Source organism: Callorhinchus milii, unplaced genomic scaffold, assembly GCF_018977255.1.
Source record: "Callorhinchus milii isolate IMCB2004 unplaced genomic scaffold, IMCB_Cmil_1.0 Scaffold4, whole genome shotgun sequence".
Classification (NCBI taxonomy): domain Eukaryota; kingdom Metazoa; phylum Chordata; class Chondrichthyes; order Chimaeriformes; family Callorhinchidae; genus Callorhinchus; species Callorhinchus milii.
The window spans coordinates 16,969,332-16,980,222 of NW_024704745.1; positions in this window are offsets into that span (position 1 = coordinate 16,969,332).

Genomic DNA, 10,891 nt, shown 5'->3' on the forward strand with positions numbered 1-10,891 from the left:
AAACATTTGAAAGGTGTTAAAAAAAAGGTAATTGCATGGAACTTCTGATAGCCAATTAAAGAACACAATTGACAAAGGCCTGGGATTGCCAAACACTCTCTCAGTTAGGTATTGGTGTATGGAACAATACTACTTATTAGAGATAATCCACACATGCATTATATAAACTCTGCATAGAGTCAATACAAATACACTTAGGGCACACACTGCTCTATCAGACCAGAGTCAAGGTACACATGAACTCTGCAAATGAACCGCAGTTTCTACATCCCAAATGCAAAATAGCAGACAGCAAAGAAATCAAACTTCAATACTGATCAGGTATCAAAATCAGTTATGAAGCAAATCGAGGAAAAGTTAAATCAGAAAATATAAAAAGGAGCTAAAATTATTTTATGAGCAATTGTCCTTTAAACACTTAAACAAAAAGATGAGAAAGGTATTTCGACACTAATTGATCTTGGCTGGGAGATGGGAGGGTAGGTGTTCTGGAGTGATGCGATTGGATGGGTTTAAGGGCCTTCTTCATCCAGACCAATTTTGCGCTCAACCGTGGTTGTGGGATCTTGACGGCATAATTATCTGCTGTGTTGGCATGCAACCATAGTACAACATTTGTCAGCGATTAGTTGTCAAGTGCTTTGAGATGTTTTGACATGATAAAGCTTTTTTTAAAAAAATGTTTTTACCCTCCTGTGAATAGTTCAATTTCATTCATTTAAATTGCTTTTATAGTGGAAATGCTGTAGATTAACAAAAGGAATTTTTTAAAGTGGGGAGGCTGAAGAGTTAGAAAACACGTGTGTTATTTTCAGCATAATAATATCATACCCAAGGGACATACTGTGCCGGGTGCTTTATTGTCAAATTGCATTTTGTGACAAACCACATCTTATTTTTTTTCAAGTGTATTTTTTGTAACCGCATAGGCTCTGTGCCCTTTAAAATGTCCTTAGCACTCTGTTCATTTGATGGGGTTGAGAGTATGAATTGTTAATCACAGGTCAGGATTTTCATGCATTTGCTATAGCAGAAAGTGTATAATGATTTGCTCTAATAGTTTGGCTACATGTGTTCCCTCAATTATAATAATAATCCTTGCATTTGATATAGCTCCTTATCATGTCAGAAGTACATCTCAGGAATTATTGTGAAATGGAGTGACTGTATTTATTAAACACAGCAGCACAATTGCACACAGTAATGTCCCACAAACAGTCACAAAATGAATAACCAATTTTATTTGGGAGATTGTTGGCCAGGACACCGGGTGAACTCCCCTCTCTTTTTGAATAATGCCATGGGATCTTTAATGTCTACCTGAACTGGCAGATGTGTCCTCAGTTTAACATCTTTTCTGAAAGATGGCACCTTTGGCAATGCACCATCCCCCCAGCACTGCATTGGAGTGTCATCTTAGGCTACGTGCGTTCAAATCCTGACATGGGATTTGAACCCAAACCTTCTGACTCAGTGGCGACTGACTCAGTGGAGAGAGTGCTCTAACTGAGCCAAGATGACACACATTGAGGGGTATGGGAAGTATGTATGTCCCGATGAGGTAAAAGAAAAAATAATGAGAGTCAGACTTCTGTGGACAAATAAGGGTTAGAAACAAAAAAAATGAGGAGGGGAGTGAGGGCACAATTGCCTTAAGGTTAGCTAAATGAATATTCCAGCAGAAGAACTTACATTTTTATCTCACCTTAAATATTGAAACATTTTAAAATGCTTTGCAGCAGTCATTGTCAATTGTAATCATCTCACCTTAACCTTCAAGGTTCTGACCTTGAATGGTTCAGATACTATTTCTCACACCGGCTCCACTTTGTCTCCACAAATGGCTTCTCCTCCAGCCCCCGCACCATCTTGTGCGGTGTTCCTCAGGGATCTGTCCTCGGTCCTCTCCTCTTCAACCTGTACATGTTCCCTCTTGGTGACATCATCTACAGGCATGCGGTCAACTTCCACATGTACGCGGATGACACCCAACTCTATCTCTCTGTCTCCACCCTTGACCCCAGGATCACTGATGTCCTCACAGACTGTCTGTCAGACATCAAGTCCTGGATGAGAGCCAACCTTCTACAGTTGAATGTCAGCAAGACCAAGGCTGTCCTGATTGGCTCGCGCCTCCGCACCTCAGGCACTGGCAGCATCAGCAAGGATGCACACTCCACCTCACCAAGCCAGTCAGAAACCTAAGCATCTTGTTCGATCCTCAACTGTCCTTTCTCCCCCATATCCATGCCATGACCCGCTCTGCCTTTCCTCGTCTCCGCCTACTACACCGCTACCTCACTCTTCAGGCTGTCGAATCCTCATAAATGTCTTCATTGCAACCAGGCTTGACTATGCCAATGCCCTGCTTGTCGGCCTTCCCAACTCTTCCCTCCACAAGCTGCAGACTATCCAGAACTCTGCAGCTCGTGTCCTCTCCCGCATCAGGCTCTGTGACCCCATCACACCCACCCTCACCCGGTTCCACTGGCTCCTCATCCCTCAGAGGATCGTGTTCAAAATTCTCATCCTCACCTTCAAGGCCCTCCATGGCCTTGCCTCCTCCTACCTCTCCGACCTGCTAACCGCTTATCAACCTGTTCCTTCCCTCCACTCAGCAGGCTGCTCCACGTCCCCCACCCAGCCCGCCCCACTATTCGCGGTCAGGCCTTCAACCTCTCTGCCCCCACCCTCTAAAACTCCATCCCACATTCCATTCGCCTTGCTCCCTCCCTTGCCTCCCTCAAGGCACACTTCAAGACTCTCCTCTTCGGCCACTCTCCTCCACTACTTGCCCTCCACTCTCCCTGATCCCAATCCCCAGCCTCCACCCCCCACCCCCCCCGCTCGTGTCCTAATCCCCGACTGTTCGGCGTCTTGGGACATCCTCCCAGTGTGAGAGGCGCTTTACTTATGTAATTTTGTACTATATTGTAGTGTCCATTTGTTAAGCATAGATTAGAAAAGCATAGATAGTAGTGGGATAAATCAAAAGGTTTTTTGTCAGCTGTGTAAATCTGATACATTTTAATCTGACAGTGTTTGTGTTGTGTTTTGCTGAAGTTTATTCTCAATTATTTAAAATTTTTATCCCCTTAAGCTGTTTTGAAATGCAATTTCCTAGATTACAAGGTTTGAAAGGGAATAATAAGGTATTAGCAGCTTTGTGATGCTCTCAGTTTTGCCGAAAAGATGAGGCACACCTAATACAGACAGTGGATTCAGACAAAACCGGCTCTAAAGTGGCCTGAAGCTGCAGATTCCCTGACCCCACCTTGTTTACAATGCAGGTTATATTCTGTAACACCAGCAGCAGTAGCACTGAAAACACTGGGCAAACTTCAGGCTCTCCACCATCTCCCCAATAGTTTGGAGAAGTTTGATAAAAGCCAATGCTCCTATGTTAGCCTGGGTGGCTTTAGAGGTGGTTGTGGAGGGATTTTGGGGTGGAACTCCAGAGACTGGAGACATAATGGCAAAAACAACAACACAACAACAACAATATTTCACAACTCTTCACTTAGGGTAGTGTGTCTTGGGAACCCATAACGTTGCCTCGGGGTGCCTCGCGCAGTAGATATGAAGCAGGCTAGTGATTTCTGAGGGGCAATAGAGATGTAGGTAGTCTCAGAAGTGAGGCTGTGCAGGAATTTGAAAGTGAAGATGCAAATGCATTAACAATACTGGTGAAATAAAATGGTGGGAATTTAAATAGTTGGCAGCACTGTGAGAACAAACTTGGCACCGATCACTGTATATTATTAGTGTGTGAAATTCTTCATTGTGATTTGGACTATTCATAACAGGAAGGAACATGTGATAGCCCTTGGGAAAGAAGTATTTTGTTCTGCCATTGTGTGGCAGGACAGAATACTGTAGCATGGGAGGAATAATGATTGGAGAATTTTCTAGGAAATATACTGTGTTGTATATATTATGAGAGGGTTCTCTGAGACAAACAGACTCTGTCAGACTCAGTCAGAACAATGGCTTGTGTTACTGAAGGAATGCTTAGTCACATTAAGACAATAGCGCTAGAGTTAACGTTACGACTTTTGATCCCAGTTCAGTAGCTTCACAAAGGAGGCATTATTTTCTCAGGTTCCAACTTCAGGATTTAGGGAAAAATATTCACTGTCCCAAAGGATCCTCAGTCTTATGTGAATACTAAACTCCACTCTATCACATTAATATTTAATCTTAGATTAAAGATGTTCATCTGTGAGGCTTATATCAATCTGCTTGCTCAGAGCGGATGGCTGATTACTCTTTGAAAGAAGTACACCTATAATTGGGAACTGAAGAAAGGGCGTGCTTCCATTTTCATAATAATAATAATCTCTGCATTTGACATAGTGCCTTATCATGTCATCAAAATGTCTGAAAGTGCCTCACAGGATATGTAGTCATTTTGCTTTATAATATATCCTGTGAAGCAATTTGAGACATCCTCCTGACGTGAAAAGTCGCTATATCAAATATAAGCATCATTATTATATTGAGTGCAATTGTTCGTTTGAGGTGGTTTGAGATCAAATCCTGTGAAGTGTTATAAGGTGTTTCAATGTCATCATATGACACCATATCAAATGCAATTATTATTGTTACCCAACTGCCATTTTATTATAGACTTTATTTGGTTGGTGTCTGGCCCTCCATTTACACAGACAATACTGCCAATGTGACATTTGGTGAGCTTTTGCTTATGCTGCTTCGTCCAGGATCAGTTTTTGTTCAATTATTTATTTATTTCAACACAATAAGAATTCAGGGAGTTAGAATGTGTGCGATGATTTATTTGAAGCTTGGGAAAAACAGAGGAACTTTCAGAGAAATAAATGATTATTATATTATTGATAATATATATATATATGAGAGAGAGAGGAAGAGGTTGATACAGAGAGAGAGGGAAAGAGAAAATGGGGTTACAAATGTGGGGAGGAAAAGATCACCTATTAAATAGCAAAAGTTGTCTCAAATACCATCTTAACTAAACAAAATAAATCAAAGTAAAGTTGGTATCCCTTTAACTGCCATTCCGATCCCATGATCCATAGACTATGACTGTTTGTGGGACACTGCTGTGCGCATTTGGCTGCCAGGTTTTGCCCACAAAATATATCGTCAATTCACTTTACAATGTATTCTGTGAAGCACTTTGACACATCCCAAAGACGTGATAAGGTATTTTATTAAATGGAAGGATTATTATTATTATAACATGGCAGAAGAAAGCGAGAAACTTTCAATCTAGTGACCAACCTTCGCTTTCACTTCCAGCTCAATCAGTGACTGGCAAACAATCTTTAAACATATCCTTGAAAATGTCAATATTTAATGAAGTTCTGATGCAAACCTAACATAAAGATCTGAAATATTGGGCCGAAGGTTAGATCACAAATATTTGTTCACATTAATGGAAGAGGAATGTGATTCTCTTGAAAGGAGAGTCTGTCTTTTATATTCACAAATGTGTTTTCTTTGGCAGGGATTAAAAAAATTCCATTTACGAACCAAACCTGGGATAAAAGACAGCCAGTTAGAAAATAAACTACTCGCTACCTTGCAAATGAATGTCCCTTTGTTTGCCTCTCAATACTCAATCCTTCAATCTCATTGCTTTTCTCTCTACATCAAATCACTAATGTTAATTCAATGTTTCGGATTTCTAGCCATGCTGCCTGAAGCTGTTCCTTTCTTCCTTGCTCCTTTGGTCCTCCTTTCCCAAAGGTGAAGTGAAGTGAAATGAAGGCTTCATTTTCTCCCATTAAAGTTCAACTCACATGCATTAAATAACTGAAGGATTCATTTAAAGGATTACCAAAATAGACTGCCCAGTCTGTTTTTTTAAAGTGTTAGGCACAGAACTCTATATCAGGGTTGCTGTCAGTTTTTATTCTGCCAACACAAATCATTTCTAATGCAATAGAATCCTCTACAAAGCAAATTTAGTTCATAAAGAATAGTCTTTTTAAGGCTATCGATTGACACCAAAATATAATAATAATAATCCTTGCATTTGATATAGCGCCGTATCACATCTTCGAGACGTCTCAAAGCACTTCACAGAATATACTGTTAAGTGAATTGACACTATATTTTGTGGGCGGAAATATGATACATGCAAATTTATTGCTTCCAAAGATTATCCAGTTACACTTATAACCTGTAGATTGCACAATTTAATGGACATAAAACATATGAAAATATTTATGACTTGCACCTTTGATATATTATTTTAATAAGTAACCCAATAAATGGAACTGATAGGCAGGAAATAGCTGCCATTCTTTAATTCTTTCTTAATTGTCCAGTATTCAGCAAAAAGTTCACATCTTTGCACTTTTCATTTGTCTCCTCTTTCTTGAGTTTCTGCGGCATCTGGCACATGCTGAAACGCATCAACATGCTTAAGAGTATCCACACCAGACTGCAAGTTCCTCATATGTATGCCAGCTACTCATGGAAAGCTCCCTTTGTCTAGAATGCAATGCTCCTGCAACATTCACCGTCAAATGCTTGGAGACAGGGAGAGGAAAAAATTACTAGAAACCATAATGTTGATCTCTTACACCATTTACTTTTGAAAATCTTTTCCCCCCCTCGAATTTTCTTCCCTTCTCTATTGAAAATGGCTGACTCATGCTGGTGTAGAGTTTCACAGCACCCACAGTTTTTACTGTGCACCTCCCAATGGAGAGCAGTGAGAGTCACTCATAGTTGAGCATCTACTTGGCTACGAGGATGGAGTATCATCCAATCCAATCCTGGCTCAGCCAGCATTCAGACACCTGCATTTTTCAGCAGAGATCACAACAAAGATAGCAGCTAGGAGGTGGAATCAATGCTGATTTTATCCCTATCCGTAACCCAAGGTTTTCAAGGGCAATACCAGCAACTAACTGCTGCCTCAACTGAGATCAGCCAACTCAGCATGGATCAGAGACTAAAATTGTACTGGTACTTGAAATATAATCAAGATAGCTGACGCAGGAGACTTAGTACTGAAAGGCTGTTAACCAGTGTCAGAATCTAATTTTCAAATTGATTAATGATTATTGTGCTAACTAAAGATCCAGGGGTTATGTATGAAATGAAACCTCTGATTAATCGTTAATCTCAGTGCAACATTCTTCAGTTAACCCACAAGAAGGCCTTCCATAACAAACAGCTTCTTGTGCAGCAGAACAGGCCACAATAACATGTAACTGAATGTAATCAGCTGGTGGCAAAGAGGGTCATGAATTAATAGTAAGTTGTCCTACCTATTCTTATAGCCTTGATGAAAAAGACTGGAAGAACTAATACGGTTTCTAATCTTTCTGAATCTGTTCTCCTTCTGCAACTTGCACACAGCAATGTCTCACAAACCTTTATATAGGAGTGTGATTGATCTCCATTTCTTGATAAAGTGTACTAACCTTTGCAGGTGTGTCCCTGCAGTGGAATAAGTAGAGAATAGTAAGGAATTGTTGCCAAAGGTTGTTACCAACAAGGCAAGGAATAATCCCCATGGAGTTTGTTTCATAACTCAAGTTCATCTGGCTGACTGGAGCTACTCCATTACAATGCTGGTACCGAACCAGAGGTAAATGTTTGTATTTAATTGTTGTGCCTGCATTGAGTTTGACTGTGGTGGGACAATACTATCTGCCAACACTTCAGTGTATCTAAAAGCAAGGATTCAAAAGTATTTCTGAATGCTGAGTCATGCCCTACCCTAGAAGAGAAGGAACTTTGACTTAAGAGTCAGCTTTCAGTTAAGAAGTCAACAAGTTTGTACAGTGATTGTACAAGATATTAGTGTGAGCACCAGCTCCCTTCATTCCTTTCATTGTACATCAATGTGCTACGTAACCTGGATTCAGCTATGCAAATTCCACATGAGAATGAATCCATACTTAAGTAGTACATTCACCACCAGTGCATACAATTTTAATCCAAGTTTAATGTCATTGTGCGTGAATGAGTTGCAAGTAACAGTCTTTGCCAAGTGTTAAGACTGTCACTCCGCCCATTCCAGTCGATCACAACTTTCAATTAACTTACTGTTGAACAGAACAAGATCAGAGGGAACAAATGATAAATTGGGTACATGTTTCAACAGGATGCAAGCAAGACATGTACGACATGAAAGCAGAGTGCTAGGTTCTAGGGTGAAGTTACTTTAGTTTTTAAAAGGAAATTGGACAAATATCTTTTAAAAAAAAGAAAAATACAAAATGGTATGGGAAAGGAAAGGGCAGGGAAGTGGGACTAACTGGACAGCTGTTTCAGACGAGCAAAGGCACAATGTGGCTTGAACCCACGACCTTCTGACTCGGAGGCAAGAGTACTATTAACTGTCGAGTGTAGTCTAGGCTGACACTCCAATGTACTAGTGATAGGGTGCTGCATGTGGAAGGTGCCAACCTTTGGATGAGACGTTAAACTAAGGTCCTATCTACCTGTTCAGATGGATGTTAAAGATCCCATGGGACTATTTGAAAAAGAGAAAGAAGTTTCTCCCAATACCCTGGCAAACAATCCTTAATTAAATTGGTCATTCACTTCATGGCTGTCTGTGGGACATTGCTGTGCACAAATTATAGTTGCCATGTTCACCTATAAAATGCACAGTCATCACACTTTACAGTAAATCCTCTGAAAGGTCCTCCCAATGTGAAAGGTGCTATATCAAATACAAGGATTATTATTATTACAATAAAGGTGAATGCAATTTCATATTCAGGACCCAGTTTCCTCCAATGACTCGGTTGGTAAAGTGATTACTTTGTGTGAAACTGAACCATACAGACCTGGGGTGTCTAAAGTACAATCAAGCTGATTCCAGTTTGGTAAAAATAAGGTAATTGGTCTCAGCACTTTTGGATTGGGGAGAGGGAAATCAGACAGGGGTGTATGGGATATACATTGTTAGGTGTTGGGATTGCCCCACCTACGAGTGTCCTATATTCAAAGCAGTTTGCTGCAAGTGCCTCTCTTCTGAAAGTACCTGTGTGTGTATGTTGGATGAGTATATCATCTAGTTCAGCTGCAATACCCTCTATTGCTGATATTTCTTTGTGTTCAGGCTCACGTATAATGAATATGGGAGACCTGTCATCTGTGCAATGGAAACATTTCCCAGGATACTTTCAAGAACATGCTTTTTTGGCGGAGGTGGGGGTGGGCAGAGAAGGTCTAACTGCCTAATGTCACAACGAATATCAGGTATTTGTTGAAATAAAACATATTTGATGACATTTTGTGACACGCTGATAAGTCAGTGCTCAGTAATGTGGAAAAGCAGTCAAAAACATAATTTGTGAGGAAACTATTACCATAATTGTGCAGAAAATTAAATGAAGCAAATACATTTATCAAGTGAATTTATGGTTAGGGTCATGCACTGTTGTGATCAGTTTTGGTATTTGTGCTTTGCAATAACATGTACAATGAAGCTGTTAATCAATCACATTTGTGGGGTAGATAACATATACACCACAGGGGTGTGTGGCGTACACATTGGGATGGGTGCAGGCCCAACCTGCAAGGGTCTGATATTCAAAGTGTTTTTATTCCTCTTTCTGTGGAATGGTTTCATGGGAGTCGTGCATACTTACATTTGGTGTAGTGCTTTTCACGTTGGATGTCTCAAAGCGCTTCACGGTATATACTATAAAGTGTAGTGACCGTGTACCCTTTAGGTGAACGCAGCAGCCAATTTGCGTACAGCAATGTCCCACACACAGTCATGGAAAGAATCACCAATTTTATTTGGTCCTACAGTACTTTACTCATCCAGTGCTTCGCTCACGTTGTCCACGCGAGATGTGTGAGCTTTGACAGACTATTCAACATCGGATATCATTGCATTCAAGCCTTATGCTATGCAGGAGGGATCACTGGATAATGATCAATTGTGGGAATCCTGGATGACTTTCTCCTCCCTATCCCAATCGTGAGTGAGGCCAAGTGTATGTAACACCTCCATTGTTGCTCCAGCTAACATCATCAAACTCAGCCAAGATCAGAATTTGAATCTGAAATCCTCCAGATCCATAGGGCTCAGTTTCATATTAAGCTGCAGCTTTATTAATAGAACCAATGAGGAAGCCTTTCAGTCACATTTAAAGCAGGGGTTAGGGAAATCATTTAAGATTGGTTCCAAGACACACAAATACCGAGGAAAATCAAGTATGATGGAAATTATTCAGGAAAAAATTCATCTTTCAATCACTTCTATTTGAAATGCTTCTAAAATGGTTCACATGAAGACAAACCTTATTTACGAGAGGTTAGACTTCACTGTACATTACCTGCCGTTGGTGGTCAAGCAGTCCAGAAAATCTTTGGCTACCATTCAACTCTATTCTAAGCCATTGGGACAGATTAACCTTCTCTATGTGCAGTTGAGAAACACAGGCAGCTGTGGAGCACGCCTAAACAAATACATGAATTTAAATGGAATTTTGGTATTTGTGCTTTGCAATAACATGAGATCAGCTGCCTAACATGATTTCATTCTTGCCTTATAATAATAATCCTTGCATTTGATACAGCTTCTAATCACGTCATTGAGGCATCTCAAAGGAATTCACAGCATATACTGTAAAGTGAATTGACTGTATATTTTGTGGGCGAAACACAGCAGCCAATTGTGAACAGCAGTGTCCCAGTCATGGATTGAGTGAACATATTTATTTTATATTTTTTGAAGGGATTATCACCCCCAGAAAGCAGCTAACAATCAAACTCTAACTTGCTGCTACTTAAACAGAGGTGTGCGGAATAAGGAAACTTGCCCAAGGTTTTGCACTGCTCAGGAACTGAACCCGGTTCCTCTCAAGGTCCACACACCTCTGTTTACCTACACACTTCAATGTAGAGACCCTGAAGCATTAACACA